Source organism: Thermobia domestica, chromosome 10, assembly GCF_964235325.1.
Source record: "Thermobia domestica chromosome 10, izTheDome1.hap1.1, whole genome shotgun sequence".
Classification (NCBI taxonomy): domain Eukaryota; kingdom Metazoa; phylum Arthropoda; class Insecta; order Zygentoma; family Lepismatidae; genus Thermobia; species Thermobia domestica.
Genome location: NC_137463.1, coordinates 158,346,370 through 158,369,682, shown reverse-complemented (window position 1 = coordinate 158,369,682; position 23,313 = coordinate 158,346,370).

Here is a 23,313-nt window from a genome sequence, read left to right as displayed (position 1 = left end):
AGCTATAAAAAATAATCGAGAAATTCATTGTCTATAAGCATTGTTTTAAAGTTGTAGATGTAAACTAAACAATATGTTCTACTCACTGGCGCAAATCCGGGGGGGGGGGGGGGGGATGACGGATACATGTCCCCTCCAATCCTGGAACTGAGGGGGACTTCTCCCCAATAATCCGATTTGAAATGTGTTTTTTGGGAGAAATTTGATTATTTTTGTCCGATTGCTACAAAGGAACGTGAGATAAAATAGATGTCCCCCAGAATAAGCCTCAAATCTGCAGCCTCCCAACGCTGAAGACAACTCTGATCCTCCACAACATTGTTTTTCAACTTCATAAGTATTTCGGACATCGCCAAAAAAAAGTATGGTAACGGTCTTACCCCCCCCTCCAATGTTGAAGGCAGATTTGCGCCGCTGGTTCTACTCACATCTTTGTAAACAGGGCGCAACCAATCCTTTAATTCAGGGATCATTTCAGGTTGTTTCGGGTACTTTTGTTCATATTGTGGTCAAAATAGTTCCGAAATAATTAACACTACAGTACTTACGTTAAGCAATTTTTTTGTAAAAGAAAAAGTGCAGAATAATTAAAAGACCCCAAAGGGCAAATATAACAAACATCTTCTTCGCCTTTATTCACGCATCTATAGCTAATCTTGTTGCTATCGGTAATGATGTATTACGTGTGTCTCTCAACGGAAACTCTGCGAACTAAAGGACATCAAGTTTGTAGTTGTTCTTCGTTAGAGGGCAAGGGTAACATAACAATGCAGGATTGTGGGGCAGTGAGTACGCTGTATTTCCAAACTCTTCATCAGTTGCGCTGATTAAAACAAACAGAAAAAAAGAACGTAAAAACTGTTTTGAACTAATAATGCTTCTCTACAGATGAACATTTTGTTTGCAGCAAAAAGTCACTAAATGTGTAAATAGGTAAATCGTCATTTAAAAATCACCCAAAAAAAAAGTCTCCAATCAGAAAAAATATTTTTTGTCGCTATCGTAGGGCGACCATACGTCCCGTTTTGACCAGGACAGTCCCGTTTTAGGGGCGTGTTCCGGCCGTCCCGTCAGTAGATGGAAAAAACTAGTATTCGTCCCGTTTTATGTAAATGAAAGAAGTAAATAACAAACCCAGTACCTTTACTCCTTTACCTTTAAAAGTATTAATAATTAATAATAACAAAGAGGCAAAAATTGAACTGAAATTCCCTATATTAAACATACTCTATAGTTCGCAGTACTGCTCGAAAGGCAGCAGAGGTTTTAGAAGTTGGTTGTGTGCTGAACAAATTTCAACGTGTCTTTCCTTTTTCATAAGTACCCGCTCTGTAACAAAGAGAGAGAGGAGGAAATCTGATATCAAGGCACTGATAAGAACAAAGGTAGATCTAAAAGTCTAGGGTTGCAAGAACCTGTCCCGTTTTTAACTGAAAATTTTATGGTCAACCTACGCTATCGTTGAGGTCGAATTCCCCTTATTTAGCGACTTTACCCAAAATTGGCAACATTGACCCCCACCGAACAGCACCACGTTATCTTTAGCCTAGCCAGTATAATAGTGGGACGTAAAACTTAAAGATTTCATTTCGAACAACACTCCCAGAAACCTATTGTTATACCATTCCCAAAACACCCTTTTGTACAGTTCTCCCCTATTCGAAAAAAATTGTAAATAGCAGTGTTCATAGATAAATATGGAAGTCAATTTCCCTGAATTTTCCAGGTTTTCCAGGTATTAATTTTGCAATTTCCAGGTCTAGTGGAAGAAACTAATAGTACGAGAACACATAAATTTTAAGAATACTATATTTATATATTTGAGAATGGCCACCCTTCTACCCAATGAACGATTGCAATTAAATATTGAGTCACGAGAAAATAAATAATTAAAGTAAATAAAATTTAAGTTGAAAAATATTAAGTTGAGAAGCCTACTAAGGGAATTATATAATACTTTTGTTCCATACTTGAATACATTCAAAATATACAAAAATATTTGCTTGGGAAGAAAAAAGGGCCCGCGAGATTTAACTGATTCTTATAGTACTCGACGACAGAAATAAATTACTGAAAGAATTTTCAAAATCGGCGCAGGTAAGCATGCAGAAAATCATATTTTCATGTACCGGTTCAAAATGGGGAAGAAAAGACGACCGCGAGATTTTAACTGATTCTTGTAGTACTCGTTGAGGAAATCGACTAGTGAAGGAATTTTCAAAATCGGCCCAGGCAAGCATGAAAAAAATCGCATTTTCATGTACCGGTTCAAAATGGGGAAGAATAAAGGGCCCGCGAGATTTTAACTGATTCTTGTAGTACTCGTCGAGAGAAATCGATTAGTGAAGGAATTGTCAAAATCGGCGCAGGCAAACATAGAGAAAATCTTATTTCATGTTCCGGTTCAAAATGGGGAAGAAAAAAGGACCGCAAGATTTTAACTGATTCTTGTAATACTCGACGAGAGAAATCGACTAGTGAAGGAATTGTCAAAATCGGCGCAGGCAAGCATGAAGAAAATCGCATTTTCATGTACCAGTTCAAAATGGGGAAGAAAAAAGGGCCCGCGAGATTTTAACTGATTCTTGTAGTACTCGACGAGAGAAATCGACTAGTGAAGGAATGTTCAAAATCGGCGCAGGCAAACAAGGAGAAAATCTCATTTTTATGTTCCGGTTCAAAATGGGGAATGAAAAGAACCGCGAGATTTTAACTGATTCTTGTAGTACTCGACGAGAGAAATCGACTAGTGAAGAATTGTCAAAATCGGCGCAGGCAAGCATGAAGAAAATCGCATTTTCATGTATCAGTTCAAAATGGGGAAGAAAAAAGGGCCCGCAAGATTTTAACTGATTCTTGTAGTACTCGACGAGAGAAATCGACTAGTGGAAGAAATGTTCAAAATCGGGCAGGCAAACATGGAGAAAATCTCATTTTTATGTTCCGGTTCAAAATGGGAATGAAAAGAACCGCGAGATTTTAACTGATTCTTGTAATACTCGACGAGAGAAATCGACTAGTGAAGAATTGTCAAAATCGGCGCAGGCAAGCATGAAGAAAATCGCATTTTCATGTATCAGTTCAAAATGGGGAAGAAAAAAAGGGCCGCGAGATTTTAACTGATTCTTGTAGTACTCGACGAGAGAAATCGATTAGTGAATGAATTTTCAAAATCGGCGCAGGCAAACATAGAGAAAATCTTATTTTCATGTTCCGGTTCAAAATGGGGAAGAGAAAAAGGGCCCGAGAGATTTTAACTGATTCTTGTAATACTCGACGAGAGAAATCGATTAGTGAATGAATTGTCAAAATCGTCGCAGGCAAACATAGAGAAAATCTTATTTTCATGTTCTGGTTCAAAATGGGGAAGAAAAAAAGGGCCCGCGAGATTTTAACTGATTCTTGTAATACTCGACGAGAGAAATCGATTAGTGAAGGAATTGTCAAAATCGGCGCAGGCAAGCATGAAGAAAATCGCATTTTCATGTACCAGTTCAAAATGGGGAAGAAAAAAGGGCCCGCGAGATTTTAACTGATTCTTGTAGTACTCGACGAGAGAAATCGACTAGTGAAGGAATGTTCAAAATCGGCGCAGGCAAGCATGAAGAAAATCGCATTTTCATGTACCAGTTCAAAATGGGGAAGAAAAAAGGGCCCGCGAGATTTTAACTGTTTCTTGTAGTACTCGACGAGAGAAATCGACTAGTGAAGGAATGTTCAAAATCGGCGCAGGCAAACAAGGAGAAAATCTCATTTTTATGTTCCGGTTCAAAATGGGGAATGAAAAAGAACCGCGAGATTTTAACTGATTCTTGTAGTACTCGACGAGAGAAATCGACTAGTGAAGAATTGTCAAAATCGGCGCAGGCAAGCATGAAGAAAATCGCATTTTCATGTATCAGTTCAAAATGGGGAAGAAAAAAGGGCCCGCAAGATTTTAACTGATTCTTGTAGTACTCGACGAGAGAAATCGACTAGTGAAGAAATGTTCAAAATCGGCGCAGGCAAACATGGAGAAAATCTCATTTTTATGTTCCGGTTCAAAATGGGGAATGAAAAAGAACCGCGAGATTTTAACTGATTCTTGTAATACTCGACGAGAGAAATCGACTAGTGAAGAATTGTCAAAATCGGCGCAGGCAAGCATGAAGAAAATCGCATTTTCATGTATCAGTTCAAAATGGGGAAGAAAAAAAGGGCCCGCGAGATTTTAACTGATTCTTGTAGTACTCGACGAGAGAAATCGATTAGTGAATGAATTTTCAAAATCGGCGCAGGCAAACATAGAGAAAATCTTATTTTCATGTTCCGGTTCAAAATGGGGAAGAGAAAAAGGGCCCGAGAGATTTTAACTGATTCTTGTAATACTCGACGAGAGAAATCGATTAGTGAATGAATTGTCAAAATCGTCGCAGGCAAACATAGAGAAAATCTTATTTTCATGTTCTGGTTCAAAATGGGGAAGAAAAAAAGGGCCCGCGAGATTTTAACTGATTCTTGTAATACTCGACGAGAGAAATCGATTAGTGAAGGAATTGTCAAAATCGGCGCAGGCAAGCATGAAGAAAATCGCATTTTCATGTACCAGTTCAAAATGGGGAAGAAAAAAGGGCCCGCGAGATTTTAACTGATTCTTGTAGTACTCGACGAGAGAAATCGACTAGTGAAGGAATGTTCAAAATCGGCGCAGGCAAGCATGAAGAAAATCGCATTTTCATGTACCAGTTGAAAATGGGGAAGAAAAAAGGGCCCGCGAGATTTTAACTGTTTCTTGTAGTACTCGACGAGAGAAATCGACTAGTGAAGGAATGTTCAAAATCGGCGCAGGCAAACATGGAGAAAATCTCATTTTGATGTTCCGGTTCAAAATGGGGAATGAAAAAGAACCGCGAGATTTTAACTGATTCTTGTAATACTCGACGAGAGAAATCGACTAGTGAAGAATTGTCAAAATCGGCGCAGGCAAGCATGAAGAAAATCGCATTTTCATGTATCAGTTCAAAATAGGGAAGAAAAAAGGGCCCGCGAGATTTTAACTGATTCTTGTAATACTCGACGAGAGAAACCGATTAGTGAAGGAATTGTCAAAATCGGCGCAGGCAAGCATGAAGAAAATCGCATTTTCATGTATCAGTTCAAAATGGGGAAGAGAAAAGGGCCCGCGAGATTTTAACTGATTCTTGTAGTACTCGACGAGAGAAATCGACTAGTGAAGAATTTTCAAAATCGGCGCAGGCAAGCATGAAGAAAATCGCATTTTCATGTATCAGTTCAAAATGGGGAAGAAAAAAAGGGCCCGCGAGATTTTAACTGATTTTTGTAATACTCGACGAGAGAAATCGATTAGTGAAGGAATTGTCAAAATCGGCGCAGGCAAGCATGAAGAAAATCGCATTTTCATGTACCAGTTGAAAATGGGGAAGAAAAAAGGGCTCGCGAGATTTTAACTGTTTCTTGTAGTACTCGACGAGAGAAATCGACTAGTGAAGAATTGTCAAAATCGGCGCAGGCAAGCATGAAGAAAATCGCATTTTCATGTATCAGTTCAAAATGGGGAAGAAAAAAAGGGCCCGCGAGATTTTAACTGATTCTTGTAGTACTCGACGAGAGAAATCGATTAGTGAATGAATTGTCAAAATCGGCGCAGGCAAACATAGAGAAAATCTTATTTTCATGTTCCGGTTCAAAATGGGGAAGAAAAAAGGGCCCGCGAGATTTTAACTGATTCTTGTAATATTCGACGAGAGAAATCGATTAGTGAATGAATTGTCAAAATCGGCGCAGGCAAACATAGAGAAAATCTTATTTTCATGTTCCGGTTCAAAATGGGGAAGAATAAAGGGCCCGCGAGATTTTAACTGATTCTTGTAATACTCGACGAGAGAAATCGATTAGTGAAGGAATTGTCAAAATCGGCGCAGGCAAGCATGAAGAAAATCGCATTTTCATGTACCAGTTCAAAATGGGGAAGAAAAAAGGGCCTGCGAGATTTTAACTGATTCTTGTAGTACTCGACGAGAGAAATCGACTAGTGAAGGAATGTTCAAAATCGGCGCAGGCAAGCATGAAGAAAATCGCATTTTCATGTACCAGTTGAAAATGGGGAAGAAAAAAGGGCCCGCGAGATTTTAACTGTTTCTTGTAGTACTCGACGAGAGAAATCGACTAGTGAAGGAATGTTCAAAATCGGGGCAGGCAAACATGGAGAAAATCTCATTTTTATGTTCCGGTTTAAAATGGGGAATGAAAAAGAACCGCGAGATTTTAACTGATTCTTGTAATACTCGACGAGAGAAATCGACTAGTGAAGAATTGTCAAAATCGGCGCAGGCAAGCATGAAGAAAATCGCATTTTCATGTATCAGTTCAAAATGGGGAAGAAAAAAGGGCCCGCGAGATTTTAACTGATTCTTGTAATACTCGACGAGAGAAATCGATTAGTGAAGGAATTGTCAAAATCGGCGCAGGCCAGCATGAAGAAAATCGCATTTTCATGTATCAGTTCAAAATGGGGAAGAAAAAAGGGCCCGCGAGATTTTAACTGATTCTTGTAGTACTCGACGAGAGAAATCGACTAGTGAAGAATTGTCAAAATCGGCGCAGGCAAGCATGAAGAAAATCGCATTTTCATGTATCAGTTCAAAATGGGGAAGAAAAAAAGGGCCCGCGAGATTTTAACTGATTTTTGTAATACTCGACGAGAGAAATCGATTAGTGAAGGAATTGTCAAAATCGGCGCAGGCAAGCATGAAGAAAATCGCATTTTCATGTACCAGTTGAAAATGGGGAAGAAAAAAGGGCTCGCGAGATTTTAACTGTTTCTTGTAGTACTCGACGAGAGAAATCGATTAGTGAAGAATTGTCAAAATCGGCGCAGGCAAGCATGAAGAAAATCGCATTTTCATGTATCAGTTCAAAATGGGGAAGAAAAAAAGGGCCCGCGAGATTTTAACTGATTCTTGTAGTACTCGACGAGAGAAATCGATTAGTGAAGGAATTTTCAAAATCGGCGCAGGCAAACATAGAGAAAATCTTATTTTCATGTTCCGGTTCAAAATGGGGAAGAAAAAAGGGCCCGCGAGATTTTAACTGATTCTTGTAATACTCGACGAGAGAAATCGATTAGTGAATGAATTGTCAAAATCGGCGCAGGCAAACATAGAGAAAATCTTATTTTCATGTTCCGGTTCAAAATGGGGAAGAAAAAAAGGGCCCGCGAGATTTTAACTGATTCTTGTAATATTCGACGAGAGAAATCGATTAGTGAAGGAATTGTCAAAATCGGCGCAGGCAAGCATGAAGAAAATCGCATTTTCATGTACCAGTTCAAAATGGGGAAGAAAAAAGGGCCTGCGAGATTTTAACTGATTCTTGTAATACTCGACGAGAGAAATCGACTAGTGAAGAATTGTCAAAATCGGCGCAGGCAAGCATGAAGAAAATCGCATTTTCATGTATCAGTTCAAAATGGGGAAGAAAAAAAGGGCCCGCGAGATTTTAACTGATTCTTGTAGTACTCAACGAGAGAAATCGATTAGTGAAGGAATTTTCAAAATCGGCGCAGGCAAACATGGAGAAAATGGCATTTTCATGTACCGGTTCAAAATGGGGAAGGAAAAAGGTTCCGCGAGTTTTAACCGCTACGATGTATGTTCACGAATGTGCCCGTCTTCTCAAATTTAGTTAATTACTGTGACACTGAAACATGTGACACAGAGTCACATTGTGGATGACTCTGCAATCGGCAACCACTGCACATATACTCCTCCCGCCCCACAGTTTGATTATTTCGATCCATTCCTCACGTGCTAACGGCATGGTTCAACATCTGCAAGAAAGAGGTAAATGTAACGTTCAATTGGCAATAGCTTTTCACCAAATTATGCTGCATGAGATCTGATTGCATATTTGACATACTGAGAAAATTCTAGCCCGTGGCCATATGTATCACATATCCCATCAGTTCATAAAAATTTTGAACACAAAATTACGGTCGTCCGTGTAACGTACTCCCAAAAGGCCTCATGTGTATCACCCACCTCACATTCAATGAAACCACATCCGTGTAGAATTTAGAAAGGAACTTCTTATGATGTATACAGGATGCCTCAAACGTTCCCTGATATAGGGTAACTCTGTTATTATCAGAGTTACAACAAAATGTAAGAGGAAAAACATCTCGAAATATGACGTTTTCAATCTAAAGTGAACACTTTTTTAAAAAATCGGACGAGATGTTTGTGCTGTATACTCTTTATGCACCCAATTTTAAATGAAAATGCAACGTTGTCATTTACCTGGACCCACAACATAAGTGAATGAAGTTACTGTTTGAAACGGGGGCTGGCCATCGACATGTTAGCGTAAAAGACAGTAACTTCACTCACTTATGTTGTGGGTCCAGGTAAATGGCAATGTTGCATTTTCATTTCACATTGGGCGCATAGAGAGTGTACAGCGCAAACGGGTCATCCGATTTTAAAAATTCCTTCACTTTAGAATGAAAACATTATATTTGGAGACGCTTTCCAAAGTAGTATAATTTAGTTTGTTTAAATTTACAATTTAATACAAGTAGATTCGGATTTACATGCATAGGATTTTGTATGCATCTAACTAATGAATTCTTTATTTTCATGCTTAACTTAGTGACTTGGCTTTGGACTGCAACTGATTATTGTAACCCATTATTGCTTGAGAAGAAACAAGATATCCGAATCTTCATTTGGAGAAATCAAACGTCTATTGGAAAGCTGGTGATTACAATCATTAATTTCTACATTTCAAGGTGCGTAAATTATATATTCTGTGTTTATTGTTAAATTACTATTACTATTATTGGGTTTAGAATCAATCAAGCACTTCATGATATTTTATGAGGATCAAGATGGGTGCCGGATAGATAAGTATTTGAGCGTCAGGCTCTTATTTCTTTTCGATTTAATATTTAATCAATGATTATTTTTCTCCCTCATTATTCCACCAAATCGTATTCCAAGATCATATATCCATTTTTGATCGATATATCCATATTTTTGATCTCTTTCATATTTCTATATTTTCGATTTTTGATATTGTTTATATTTCGATATTGCTGTATTTTTCGATATTTCGAACAAGTTTCGATAGTTTGTCGATATCGATTATCTATATCTAAATTCGGATATCCCAAAGCCCTATCGAACCCGCTCCGAAATGAAGTTTTTGGCTATGGACCTGATTAGGGATGCGCACGAGACAAGACGAGACAGAATTTTTGTTACGAAATTCGAGACGAGATAGAGCTCTTCCAATAGAAACGGGCCCAGTTTTCGAGACGAGACATAACTTTCGCGGCACCTTTTCGAGAGGAGACAATCTCAAATCTTTTCTCTTGCGCATCCCTACACTTGATCATGAGGTATCAAAAAAAAAAAAAAAAAAAGAAGGAAAAAAGTTAATGAGAAATACCGGTAACATGTAAATACAATATAAATACAAATACAATATTGTATAAATACAATACAATAAATACAGTATTCTTCAGTAATGCATTGCTATTAATCTCAGGGGGGCGCGGTGGCTCAGTGGTAGAGTGTTCACCTCCGGTGCTTGGGGTCCCTTGTTCGATCCCAACTTGCGCCGTGTGGACTTTGTAGTGGACAAACACCGTGCTCGTGGGTTTTCTCGGTTTTCTCCCGTTTCCTGCCACTTTCTTCATTCCACCATTTCACTCATTTCTCATTATCACCGTCTCCTTTAGCCTAACCGGCATAATCGTGGGACGTTAAACTTAAAGATTTCATTTTTTATTAATCTCTGTATTTTATTGTGTATTCTCAAGCTTAAGGTGATGTATAATTAAATTTTGAATTCAGTTAACTTATTTTGTTTCTCAGATTGTTTTTAAAATGTATGTACAAACGTTTATTTTCATTCTTGAGAGTTTATAGTGACGTATAGTTATTAAACATAGTATTTAATATTGTACTCTTAACGTGGAAGTGATATACAGTTAACTTTTGAATTCAGTTAACATTTTTCTCTCTGAAATTGCTTTAAAACGTATGTAAAAACGTTTTTATTTTATTTCTTGAGTGCTAAAAGTGATGCAAAGTTATTAAGCTTACTACTTTATATTGTATTCTTAACCCTAAACTGATACACAGTGCGTTTTTGAATAAATTATGTCAAGTTATTTGAGTGACGAACACTGGTAGAAAATACTGACTACTACTGGAACATTTTGATTTTAAGGTGACGACTACTGGTGCAAGGATTTTAAAATATTGTTTTTCCTCCAACGGCTACTCCTTTTTTTAATTGTAACTACATGGTCATTATAGGAAGGATCAGTGAGTCTTTCCAACTATGGTACAGCTCCGACAGATTCACGATGCTCAGAGAAGAGACAAAATAGTGTTTTCAACCTTAAAGTGAGAACCACTGGCGTTTTTACCCTGCTATGCAAAAGTAAGTGAGTACTCCAATGGGGTTCCAATGCGGTACTTAGATATATTCGTTTTAGATATATGGAAATACATGTCTCTAAAATGTAAAGAACTGATTTTTTTTTTTTACTGAAAACTGCAACTCGGTAAGCCTTATGGATACCGAGGCATGGGAAAATAGACTATAGGTATGTGGGGCTTGCATACTTGACGCTACAATTCGGAAATTGAATTAAAATATCGGAAATTGAATTAAAATATGACTAACGGCTATCAGATGTTGTCAAATAAAGGGAGGACCAACACAGTTAAGGGGTTTTCGTGTTAGATGCTAAAATTTCCGAAATCGGTCATGGAAAGTTAATTACTCTTTAAATTAAGTAATCTTCATGGAGTGTTAGAACATCATGGAGTCTACCAAAATTAAATTTTAAAAACTTTTGAAAATATAATCTGACATTTGTAAACAGTACTTGAAATATGTGTTTACCCAAAACTTCCAGCTAGTACATCTAATATCTGGAGAAACACTGTGAAATAAAAGCGTACGAGATCTTGAAATTTCGGAAACAATTATTGGTGGCAACAAAATTAAATAAGATGGTACTTCTATGGGTTAAATGATATCTCAGTACAATTTCGATCGAAAGATTAGTTCAGTCCTAGGTTTTCTTCAGGCAATTCCAAGGGTTCATCGAGCTGTGCAAAAGAATGAAAATTCGCTGTCAATATCTAAGATAGTAACCAAGATATAAGGAATTATATATTTTATGACGTAAAAATAGAGATCTTTACGGATTTGTACTTTTGGGTCTTTCCTATAAGAAAAAAAATTCAGAAAACTACTGTATATACCTTAATAGACAATTCAGTGGGCGGGGACACAGTAGCTTAGTGGTAGGGTATTTAACTAATCTTTTTTGCAGAAACTATTGGAGTATTCACTTAACCCGTAGAGATACGATCATACTTAACTCCCTATTTAATTTTAAAATTAAATAAAAGGAAATATTTCAGTGTAGCGACCCACGATTACGCATTTTAGTCTCAGGGAGATTATGATTAAAGCAAGTGAATGTCGTTGACAGAATTGATGGAATGCAAAGGTGGGAGGAAAGAGTACCCCGAGAAAACCCACGAATACGATGTGCACTACAAACTGACTTGACCGTGGATCGAACCAAGAACCCAATACACCAGAAGTAAGCACTCTACCACTAAGCCCCCGTGCCCCCGCCCGTTTAATTGTCTATTAAGGTATATACGGTTGTTTTCTGAAATTTCTTCTTCTTACAGCAAATACTCAAACGCTTGCTATATTAGATATTGACAAAAAATGTTCACTTTATTTCAGAGCCCGATGAACGCTTGGAATTGTCCAAAGAAAATTTAGAGCTGAATTAATCTTTCGATCGAAATTGTAATGACGAGTCTGAGGTACTCACTTAACCCATATAAGTACCATCTTATTTAAATTTTGTTAGGATCAATAATTGTTTTCTGAAATTTCAAGATCTAATACGCTTTTATTGTCTCTGTAGCTGCTAGATGTACTAGCTGGAAGTTTTAGGTAAATACATATTTCTAATACTCTTTACAAATGTCAAAATATATTTTACAAAGCTTTTAAAATTTAATCTTGGTAGACCCCATGATGTTCTTAAACTCCATGGAAATACCTAATTATTTTAAGATGAAATTGCTACTGATGCTTATTAACTTTCCATGACCGGTTTCGGAAATTTTACCACCTAACACGAAAACCCCATAACTGTATGGATCCTCCCTTTATTTGACAATATCTTGATAGTCATATTTTAATCAAATTTCTAAATTGTACTGTCTAATATGCAAGCTCCACGTACCTATGGTGTCGCTTTTTATTTCACCATATTTCGGTAACTGTTAGGCGTACCGACTTGCGGTTTCGGTAAACACACACCTCTAACGTTCTTTAAAACGTTATTAAGACATATTTTAGAATATTTAGAAATGAGAGTTCTGCGAATATCATGGTACCCGAAAACCCCATGAGGGCGTGTGTAGTGTATTTAATTGAAACTACTTTTGAGGTGTTTTAAGCCCTCGTAATTACGTTTCCGAAACTGCACCACCTAGTACGCAAACCCCACACTTCTATGGTGTCGCTCTTTTTTTCCCATATCTCAATATCCCTAAGGCTTACCGAGTTGAGGTTTTAGGTAAACAAATGTCAGTTCCTTACATTTTAGAGACACACATTTCCACATATCTAAAAAATACAGACATTAGGTACCCCATGGTACCCCAAACACCATTGGGGTACCCACTTACTTTTGAATAGTAATACATTTTGAGTTGTTCAGCATCAATAAACACTTTAGTTTTTCTACGTGCAACCCAAAAGTCCATACCTGACCGAATAGATTTTGTCCATATAATCTCAAAAATGTTAAGATACTTTGTATTGTTAAGTACAACCAAGTTAAGCACACTGAATTTAATATTTTAAATATTTTCTGATTTTTGTTTCAGGTATTTCGTGCATCAAAACAAAACCAGGATTCTGCTTGGAAGACAGTGAAAAGAAGCAGTGTAGGTTGTGGCTAAAAGTGCGTCCTTTCTGAAGACAGACCCAATTGTATTTACATTCTTTTGTACGAATATATAACCCTAATAAAGATACTGTACTACAAATTATTTCTTTCTCCCATAAATTAGAATAAAATATTATCTCTGTTTAAAGAAAATGTTTGTTAGTGTTAAGTCATTTCAACTCTTTTTCTCTGTAATAAGAACATTATCCCTCGCAATATTTTTTATCTTTATGCTATTACGATTGGATGAAGTAAAATTCTATACGAAGCACTATTATTTCAGACATGCATTAATAACTAATGTATTTTTCTGTATGTAAGGCAATGTGTATACTGAACATGTCTAGCGAAGGTGTTTTATTGGGAATCCGAAGAAAGAAAGAAAGAAAAAAAGTTGAACTTACCAACGTATACGTCTTCGAATTCTGGACTAATCCAAATTATCCAGAGAAAACTTTATATATTTCTTTGTTGCTATTTCAGATGTATCCTTTATCCAAATCATATGAAACGGAGACTTCATACATCGCTATACTTTGTATGAACTATGTTCCGTATTTACTTGATCACTTTGTAACTTTATCTAGTGTTGACAAGGCCGCAGGTGTTAATCGAATAGTTTAGTGTATCACTCATGTCACCTTGTGACTAAGGTAGGTCCTGTCGGTATATATATGGTACTGGGTTCAATTAGCGATAAAATACATTTTTAGCGTTAAACAAATGCAAAAATCTACACGAAATGAGATACCGTGATCTCTGACTTACGGATAACACCAAGCAACTAATGGTACTGAGTGTGATTGAGTTTACTAATTACTATTTGGCTAAAATCAGTGTTCCTTTATGTATAGTTCTTTTCGTGCTTTGAATTGCAAAGTTTGAAATAACCGTTTTAAATTATTGTGTATATATATCTTCCGAGTAATTCTGAGAATCATTGCTCTTTCTTTAAGCAATGTATGAGACTGTTAAACTGCTCGTTGCTTAAAATGTTGCACTAAGAAGGATGCATCCAGGAAACTCCAAATTTTGCAGAATGTCTAGAGCAGGGAAGAATAAATATGTTTAGTCGATGGCTGCACAACGCCTCCGCTGTCACCACGTTGTCACACAGCGAATACAGCGGACGTTTAAGAATATTCTGCACTTACTATTAGGTATCTGCCTGGGAACTTTGGTGCAGCTATCCAGTCTCCTTCTTGGTGTTGCATTTTTAATGGCGAGTACTGAGTAGGAATCATCTTGTGAGCGAACACGTTTTCGGCTGTCAGCATACTTTTAATTATTGTGACATTAAAAAAAAACATACCTGTTAATTAAAATGTACACAGAAGTTATTTCTGGAAAATTCTATTCAGGCCTCTTGTGGTAACAACTGCACTTTAGAAGAAAATACTATTAAGGAAAAGAATGAGGTAAAATAATCTTTATATCGTACAAGCAATGGATGATAACAGCTTAATAAATGATTGTACGTAAATCTTGTTTGAGTTTGAATATAGGATTGTATATGACTGTGCATTTTGCATTATTATTGAAGTGCTGCAACTAACTGCAAACCATATGATAAATTCTTACAGTAATATATCACATATTGATTTACTCTGTATGAAAACGAAAATAGTTTAACATATGGTTAACCTTCTTTGTGCCCATAATTTTAAAATTAACGCTTGTGTCACTTTTCAACACTTGGCTTTGCAGTAGCTTTCCAACGAATTAGCAGGAAGCCCAAACTTACAGGACACCCTGCAGGTAAATACATTTCTTTGGACAGTTTCACTGCTCTAAACTAAGATTTGAAAAGTGTAGCATTGTTAATTTTATTATTATTGGCACAATGGAGATCAACCATATTTTAAGCTATTTTTGTTTCCATACAGAGAAAAACAATATGTGACAACATTACAGTAAGAATGTATCATGCATTTCTCAGTATGTTGCAGCACTTCAATAATGGTGCACTATACGTACAATCTAGATCCTGAATATGTCCAATCCATATATTACAACAAGGGCAATACGTATGCGATACAGGTAAAATCCGTATATTTCATATAAACAATCTATTAGCTACATACATCCAATCCATACATTACATATGGCCAACCTGTACGCGACATACGTATAATCTATATGCTGCATGCAGACAGTCTGTAAGCTACATATGTGCACTCTGTATGGTGCATACGGATATTCTGTATGCTGTATTGGGACAAGCTGTGTGCGACATAAGGAAAATCTGTATAATACATACGTACAATACGTATACTGTATCTAGTCGTACGTACGGGGCACAAGTACAATATAGATGCTGTCTCGGGGTTGAACGCAAGAAACACACGTACAAAACGTATATTGCATACTTCTTGAAATTATGCTCCGTCCTGATAGTCAGTGTGTGTCGTCATTATTAACCCACATGCTACATACGATCCTGACGTCACAAAGCTAGATATCACCTCCGTATATACTTGTTATTGAAGATTACGTCATACGAAAAACGTCATTGCACTTATGCAGACAGTTTGTATAATACATACTTCTTCAGCTATACGTTTGCTGCAGGATGTTATATACGGTTGCACGTTAAGTCCAGAAACTACAGGAATTACGAATGTAACCTACGTTTTTAAGTATGCCACCTACATTTTTTTTTCTCAGTGTGTCCCTCTCTGGTGGATTGAGCGTCCTCAAATAAGTACGGAAGGTCTATTAGACATGTACCCTATCGTGAGCACCTTTACCATTTGCATGAGTTTTTTTTTTTTTTTTTTTTTAATCAATTCACACTCGGAATTAGCGTGCACAGGTTTTCGAGCGTGTTAAAGGTCTAAAGGTTCAAAAAAGTTATGAGTGGAAGTAACAGTGCGGAACTAAATAATTTGAAAAGATTAACAATGAGGACGGGGGATAGACTCAGACGACATATATAACATTATTATAAAAAGATCTTCTAAAATGTTCTTGCAATTTTTAGAAGTAAGGGGCCATGGCTCCCCAGCAAATTATCCTAATTACACCAATGCTATCAAATTTTGGAAGGTAGCGTCAACAGGGGCGTCATTTCAATCTTCGCTTGAAGGGGCCAAGAGCACTACCGACATAAGACTTTCACGTTTTGTACTAGTATATTAATAGACAATAGATTGGAGCAGGGGCGGATCCAGGACCGACTTCTGGGGGGGGGGCGGTGGGTTGTCATAATGCTACTTTTAAGGGCTCCAAATTCTGGGATGGATTTTATTTATATATATAAAATAAGAAAGTTTCCTCTTCTGGGGGGGGCGATCGCCCCGATCGCCCCCCCCCCCCTGGATCCGCCCCTGGATTGGAGTATTTATATAGGCCTATATATTTCTTAAAGTCTTGGGGGGCAATTGCTCCCTCCTGCCCCCCCTAAATAACATCCCTGAGCGTCAATGAGTGACAAAAATAACAGCATTATGTAAAGTAATACGAACGGGAATAATTATTCGAATCAAAAGATAACAATAATAACGAAAATATAAAACGACTGGAAATAACTAACAGAACGAAACTAACAAAAGCGGCAATCCGACAACACTGTACCGTAACTGTACTCTCAGATGTTCTACGTATAGCCATAAAATAGAAATTGGCTTTCTTCGTTCTTCCTTCGTATTCTTCACGTTTTAAAATCGACTACTTTTATACTGTACAGTTTTTTTTCTTTTTTATATTTGAAATTGAAAGAAAATTGATAATGATAATTTTATCTCTATTTTTCTAGTTGTGGGAAATTAATGAAAGTAGTGGTGTGTAGTCACAATATGTCATTATCGATTAATGTACGCTCATGTAGGGCTGTTCCGATAATCGAGTAATCGATAACAATTCCATAAAATTTCAAAACCATTTCATCGATAAAGAATCTTAATTTTATCGAATTATCGAAGTTTCGAGACTCTCGAAATGATCGGGACTCTCGAAATGTTCGGGACTCTCGAAGTGTTCGAGGCACTCGAAATGTAAGAAACATTAGACAACTTCGAGACACTCGAACTGTTCGAGAGTCCAGAATTGTTTGAAAGCAGCAAATACAGAAATATATCAATATGAACGCATTTATCGAATCGCTTGAATATTTAGAAAAGTTCGGGATTATCGGAGTGTTCGAAAGAAACGATGTATTCGAAGTTATCATAGTTGTATATAATATGTATTACATATATGCAGTGTTCATTTTAAAAGTTCTCTCCTTAGCAATGTAGTGAAGGAAAAGTTTTTTCCCCACAGATCTGTACAAGGTTTAAGCAGTCTGTGAGAAGAGAGAAAAAGGAAGAGAAAACATGCATCACCCGAATGGAATTGGAATCCAAGACAACATTAGTCTACTAATAGTCACTTTTCCGCTTGCACCAATAACGGAGCAGGCAGAAAAATATTTTTACATATGATTTCGACAAATACAACTTTGCAATAACTTATCAAATGAAGAAAGTTGTTTGACTAGTTTGGCTGCAAGAAACTTTGATAATACTCGAAATGTCGATAATACCGAAACTTCGATAATACTCGAAATGTCGATAATACCCGAAACTTCAATAATACTCGAAATGTCGATAATACCCGAAACTTCGATAGTAGGCCTACTCGAACTTTCGATAATACCCGAAACTTTGATAATACTCGAAATTTCGATAATACCCGAAACTTCGATAATTTCAAATACTCGAACGGTTTCGAGTAACCGATGACAACTCGATAAATTTTCACTCCCGAAGTTCGATAGGTCCTCAGCCTTATCGAACACCCCTACGCTCATGTTCAAAATGATTGTCGCATATCTATAACTGTCTTCTTGTAAGAATATAATTTGATAATGATTTTGCGGGGTACTTTTAATACTGATACTATTTGTATAATCGGGAAATGTATATTTGTGGTAAATTTCATAGGAAAAGAATTATAAATACGAAAATTATCATGAGTAAAACAAAATGTTGCTAAATGGAGAATAAAGTTTTATTTTCGTTTTATTGTTCTTACTCTTTTGACATGAAATTTTCCACATACATGTCTGCTGATTATACACATACTAACATAAGAAATACCGGGCGAATTCGTTATCAAATTATATTCCTACAAAAAAAACATATTTATAGACATACGACAATAATTTTGGACATGAGTATACCTATCTGTGTTCTTTTTTCTTGGCTGGAAAGCTCATTCTAGTTTCTTACAACAGCAAAACACATTTCCTTCAATAATTTCTTCTTTAACGCTGGGCGTTTCTCTATTTCCTCAATTAATTTTTCATAGTCTTTATCACTAATTAAAGCAGTGGCGTAGCACACTTTTGCGGGCTCCCCCGCAAAGTATAGAGAAGGGGCCCCACTTGTAAAGCCGACAGAAGTAAGGTCGAAGTTCTATTTCTTTAAAATTTATTCATCGCAAGACTTCGGGGCCCTCTATACCTCGGGCCCCCCCGCACTGCGGGGGTTGCGGGGGCAGCTGCTACGCTACTGAATTAAAGACATGCTAGTCACTAATCAAAGAATGTGTTAGTTTCCATTGCGAACACTTCTTTTCACGCGCTACACACGGAACAAATTGTTACGTGAAAAAACTTGTAGAAAACATTTATTTTATATCTTTCTACTTGGTGGTACCTCGGCAAGTTTTTTGTTGCCGTCGCCTCAGTGAGGGGACTCCCATAAGACTCAATGCATTTTTAAATGTTGCGCAACTGTTCCGTCGCCGAGCTGTTGCCCTGCTGTCGCCCTGCTTGGCGAGACCTCGGCAATTGGCGACACCTCGGCAACTTTTCTGTCGCCGTCGCCTCAGTGAGCGGACTCCCATAAGACTCAATGCATTTAGCCAGAGCAACAAGATAGTTGCCCGACAAAATGTTGCCAGTGAGCGGTAGGCCTTAGGGGGCTGAATATGCAACATATTGACTTATGATGAGAAGGGGGGTGCCGTAATGTTGAAACATTGCAGCATGTCACCAGCTTCATGTAACATACTCGGGGACATGTCGAAATACACTGACCTCTGTGATGCAAACACATAGATCCTGGATGGTATTTGATAAAGGTAGCTGATACATATGTTGACAAAACTTCATAGGAAAAGGTCAGAACTTGTAAAGTTGGTGGAGTGTGGAGGCCAACATAAACGCTGACAACCATTTCTACCATCATGCGCAATCTATTTGTTTGGTAGTCGCATATTCAGGTCACGTTTGATATCTGAGTGGAAATGGTGTGGTGCTCCATCATGTTGATAAATGAAGACGCTGATAATACTGTCCCAGTTATGGAAGAAGCCATGTTTTAACATTTGTACTTGCTGAGTCACCGTGATTGTGGCCTTGTCGAATAAGAAAAAGCTAATACACTTTTTATGCTTGATAACACACAAAAGAAATCAGCTGGGAGGGGGGGGTGAAGTTGCGTACATGCTTCACATTAGGCCTATATCAAGAATTTTCCAGAATCCAAATCCTAACATTTTGTTTATGCACTTTGCCTGACAAATTTCAGGTAGCTTCATCACTGAATACCAATAATTTTATGAAATCATCAGTTTCCATTTTGATTTATATGTTCTCGCAGAAAGACTCTCTCCTGCCTTTCTTGTACGGTTTCACGTTCTGTAGCAATTGCAAACGGTAAAGATGGAACCGCAAACATTTGGACAAAATCTTCACGGGGTCTTTAATTTTTGGTTGGCTGCGGTGTTGGATTCCTTTGGACTTCAGAAGAAACTGTCTCTCACACGCAGCAGTTGTCTTTCTTTCTTACTGAACGGCTTCTTCACTTTTCCTTACTTACAGATAAATCCATTTGCTTTAAATTTTAGATTACAGATACTATGCTTATTCACAAAACTTCATTCAAAAGTTAATCTGCACAGCGATAATAGACTGCCAGATGTAAACATATAAACTCTTCCCTGACATTGGCAGACATTTTCTCTCAATAGCTTAACGACGAAAACTAACTACACAACAGCTTTACAAACTGTTGAAAAATTAGTTTCCGTTTTCATTAATACTACTTTCAGAGTCTGAGTGTTGTTAAGTGAGATTTGTTGAAGTTTGTATTCGGGAAGTTAATTTGTATTAACACTGTATATTCACAAAAATGTCACCACCATTATCGCTACTAATGTTGTATTGTGTCTTTCATTCCACGGACATAAGTACAAACACGAAAAAAGGTTTCTTTTGGATCATGCATTAGGGTTCAATGTAGTTCACCCAGGAAGTATTTATATGCAATTATACAGTCGTAATCAAAAGTCCACGCCGAAAACTTAACACGCCGTCTTCTAAAAGAATCGCAAGTAATATACTAGCTTCAGCACGGTTTATGAATGTCATAGCTGATCCATTTTCCATTATAAATGATAATCCGATACAGAAAATGTTCTCGTTCATTCCATCCATTCAGAGAACTACACATTTCCAGGCGGTAATTCTTATTGGTCAATGTGAGCTCATGTGGCACCTGTGAGACAAACTTTCTCATCTTACCAATGGTAAGGACCTGCTTAATGGCAGTGGTGTGCTATATATCTAACTCGCCTGCAATGCCACAAACAGTTTACAGTGGTGTGACAGTTGCTGTCGCTGGAACGAACTTCAACAAATGATGTGTCAAATCGCTATTTCTGGACCCAATGCACTAGTTTTTTTTTTGTTCTTTTTTTTTTGCGATTTGCTGCGCAGAATCTTCGAGTTTGAATTAGTGAAGGATAACAAATTCGCGATTGTGTTTCCTCCATGGTGCTCTTTCACATGTACCTGTTCAAAAACGCACTTGATTTCCTGCTTGTGTGGATAGTCCAGCCTGTTTGTTGGATGTATACGTTAGACGTGTGACCATAGTCCATCCCTGTATTGTGTTGCTGATGTGAGTTTCCCACCAGACGTCAAAAAGGATATTTCAACCTAACATTTCCTAAGTTATTTTCGAAAGAGTGTATATATATACATACATACATACATATATATATATATACATACATACATATATATATATATATATATATATATATATATATATATATATATATATATATATATATATATATATATATATATATATCAAGACGACTACCATTGTTGCACCCACCACATTCCGCAGGATACCACTAGAAAACGTTAAGTATATTGATTTCTAAATGCGAATATTGTCAAAGTCAGATATTGTCAGAATAAAAATCGGTTCTGATTTTCCAAATTTCCAGAAAAGGTCATCATTTTTCATTCCATAGGTAAATTGGAATCCGTTCATGTTATATGATTATGAAACCCGAAATATACGGTCCCACAAATTTTACTCCATTATCTTTATGAAACAATTCAAGGCAGAGGGGTACCAACCTTTGCATTTGCAATATTTCTTGCCATTTATTTTAGTTATGCAAAACGACATAGAACAATTAAAAAAGAGGGACAAATATTTTTATTTCTTTTGTTTCTTTCTTTTGTGGTGTTTTGTTGGTATTTCTCCTTATTCCTCCCCGTTTCTCTCCCTTACAAGGTTTAATTTATTAGAGAGTAATTCAGATATAATGCAAAATTCTACTACCGAGTGATATCTCCAGAGATATACATCTTTATGCGGAAAAGTCTATTTGCTTGTATATTCTACCGGGAATAATTGCATCCGTGTAGAAAATTAGGACTAACAACAAAGGGATCCGATGTTCTGACCACTTACCGCCCCAAAGTTGTGAGTGCCACAAGTTCTCTTCTACGCCTTGGCACAATAAGGGCTGTTGCGTTCAAGGAGAGAAAAAACAATTTAATTCCATTGCAGTTATGTGCTTTAATAAATGTTAATTTATGTTTATAAATTATGTAAGTGATCGTATCGTTTTCTGATTCTTCTTCTTCTTCTTCGTATTATTATTATTATTATTATTATTATTATTATTATTATTATTATTATTATTATTATTATACTTTTTTAACACGTTGATTGCCATGTATATGGAATTCCATACACACGGCTCTCCCATGCACCAGCGCGTGATGATTTTCCATATACAAACAATATAGATATTCCAAGTTTGTTGTGTTCGTTCTATAGGTATGCATGCAATTAAATATATATATGGCGTAGAAATCAAAATTTAATGTCCACGCTACGTATATGCAAAACCACACACAAAGAAATTTATGAACAAAGACATTGAGTTTGAGTTTAATATCTCGTTCAGCAACGAAGCTATATGAGACGTCGACCTACTGATTAACGTGGACTCCGAACCACGTGAGCTCTCGACGGGTCTCCCACGCCAAAGACGAGTACGGTAACCGCTTAGCCACGAAGGAGCTCATGAACAAAGACATTTATGAGGTAAAACAAAGGCAGAAACAAATATGTGTGATGTGATTTTGAGTTTATCGTCCCTTTCAGCAGCGACACAATATGAGACGTGGACCTACTGATTAACGTGGAATCCGAAACACATGAGATCTCGCCGGGCCGAAACAAAGAATTACTGACGTATTGCTGTCCGTGATGCACAGGTGATAACGGTCAACAGTTTTAAATTTAATTAAGCACGAATTTAAGTTACAGTGTACAGTGGGGAAGGCTCAGTTGTACGCAAGGATCGTTATAATATCAAATCCCGTCAAATACACTGCAAACCTGTCAGCAAGCCCCTATCAATATTAAACATGTATTGTCTTCTAATGTTCATTTCAGTGTTAACCCATGTATGCCTACGGATTTCAGTACTCGCCCTCAAACGAAGATGCAGACTATCCATTATTTGAAATATTAAACTCTCTCTCACCCTCTGTACTCTCCTAACATGTCTCCCATCGATTAAACATTTTTTTTGGTATCTCAATCATTCCTTAGTAGGATACCTTTAGCTAGAAGCCACTGATTAACCTGGCATTGTATTTTTCACTTTCTTACCTTTGAAATTAACAATCATCGTTTGGACATTTCAGTCGCACCTACCTAATATTAACAACGTTTCTTCAATAATTTCGTAACATTGTATTATTTCTTTGTATTATTGATTAGCTTGGTCAGGCTTATTTAAACACTTTTTTCTTTTCACCGATGTGTCACATCTCTTGGACGAAAATACACTAGCTCTCACTGGAAATCAAATCCAGAACCAATGCACTTGAACCATTTAACCACAACAAGGCAAATTTAAAAAGAAGTTTCGATTTTGTTCGGAAAATTGTGATTAGGTGTAACATTTAAAAATATATTTAAGAAAGGGTATGGAACAAACGCACAGTAGGGCCTACTTTCTCGCTCGAATTTCTTACACTGATTCATGTTAGGCTG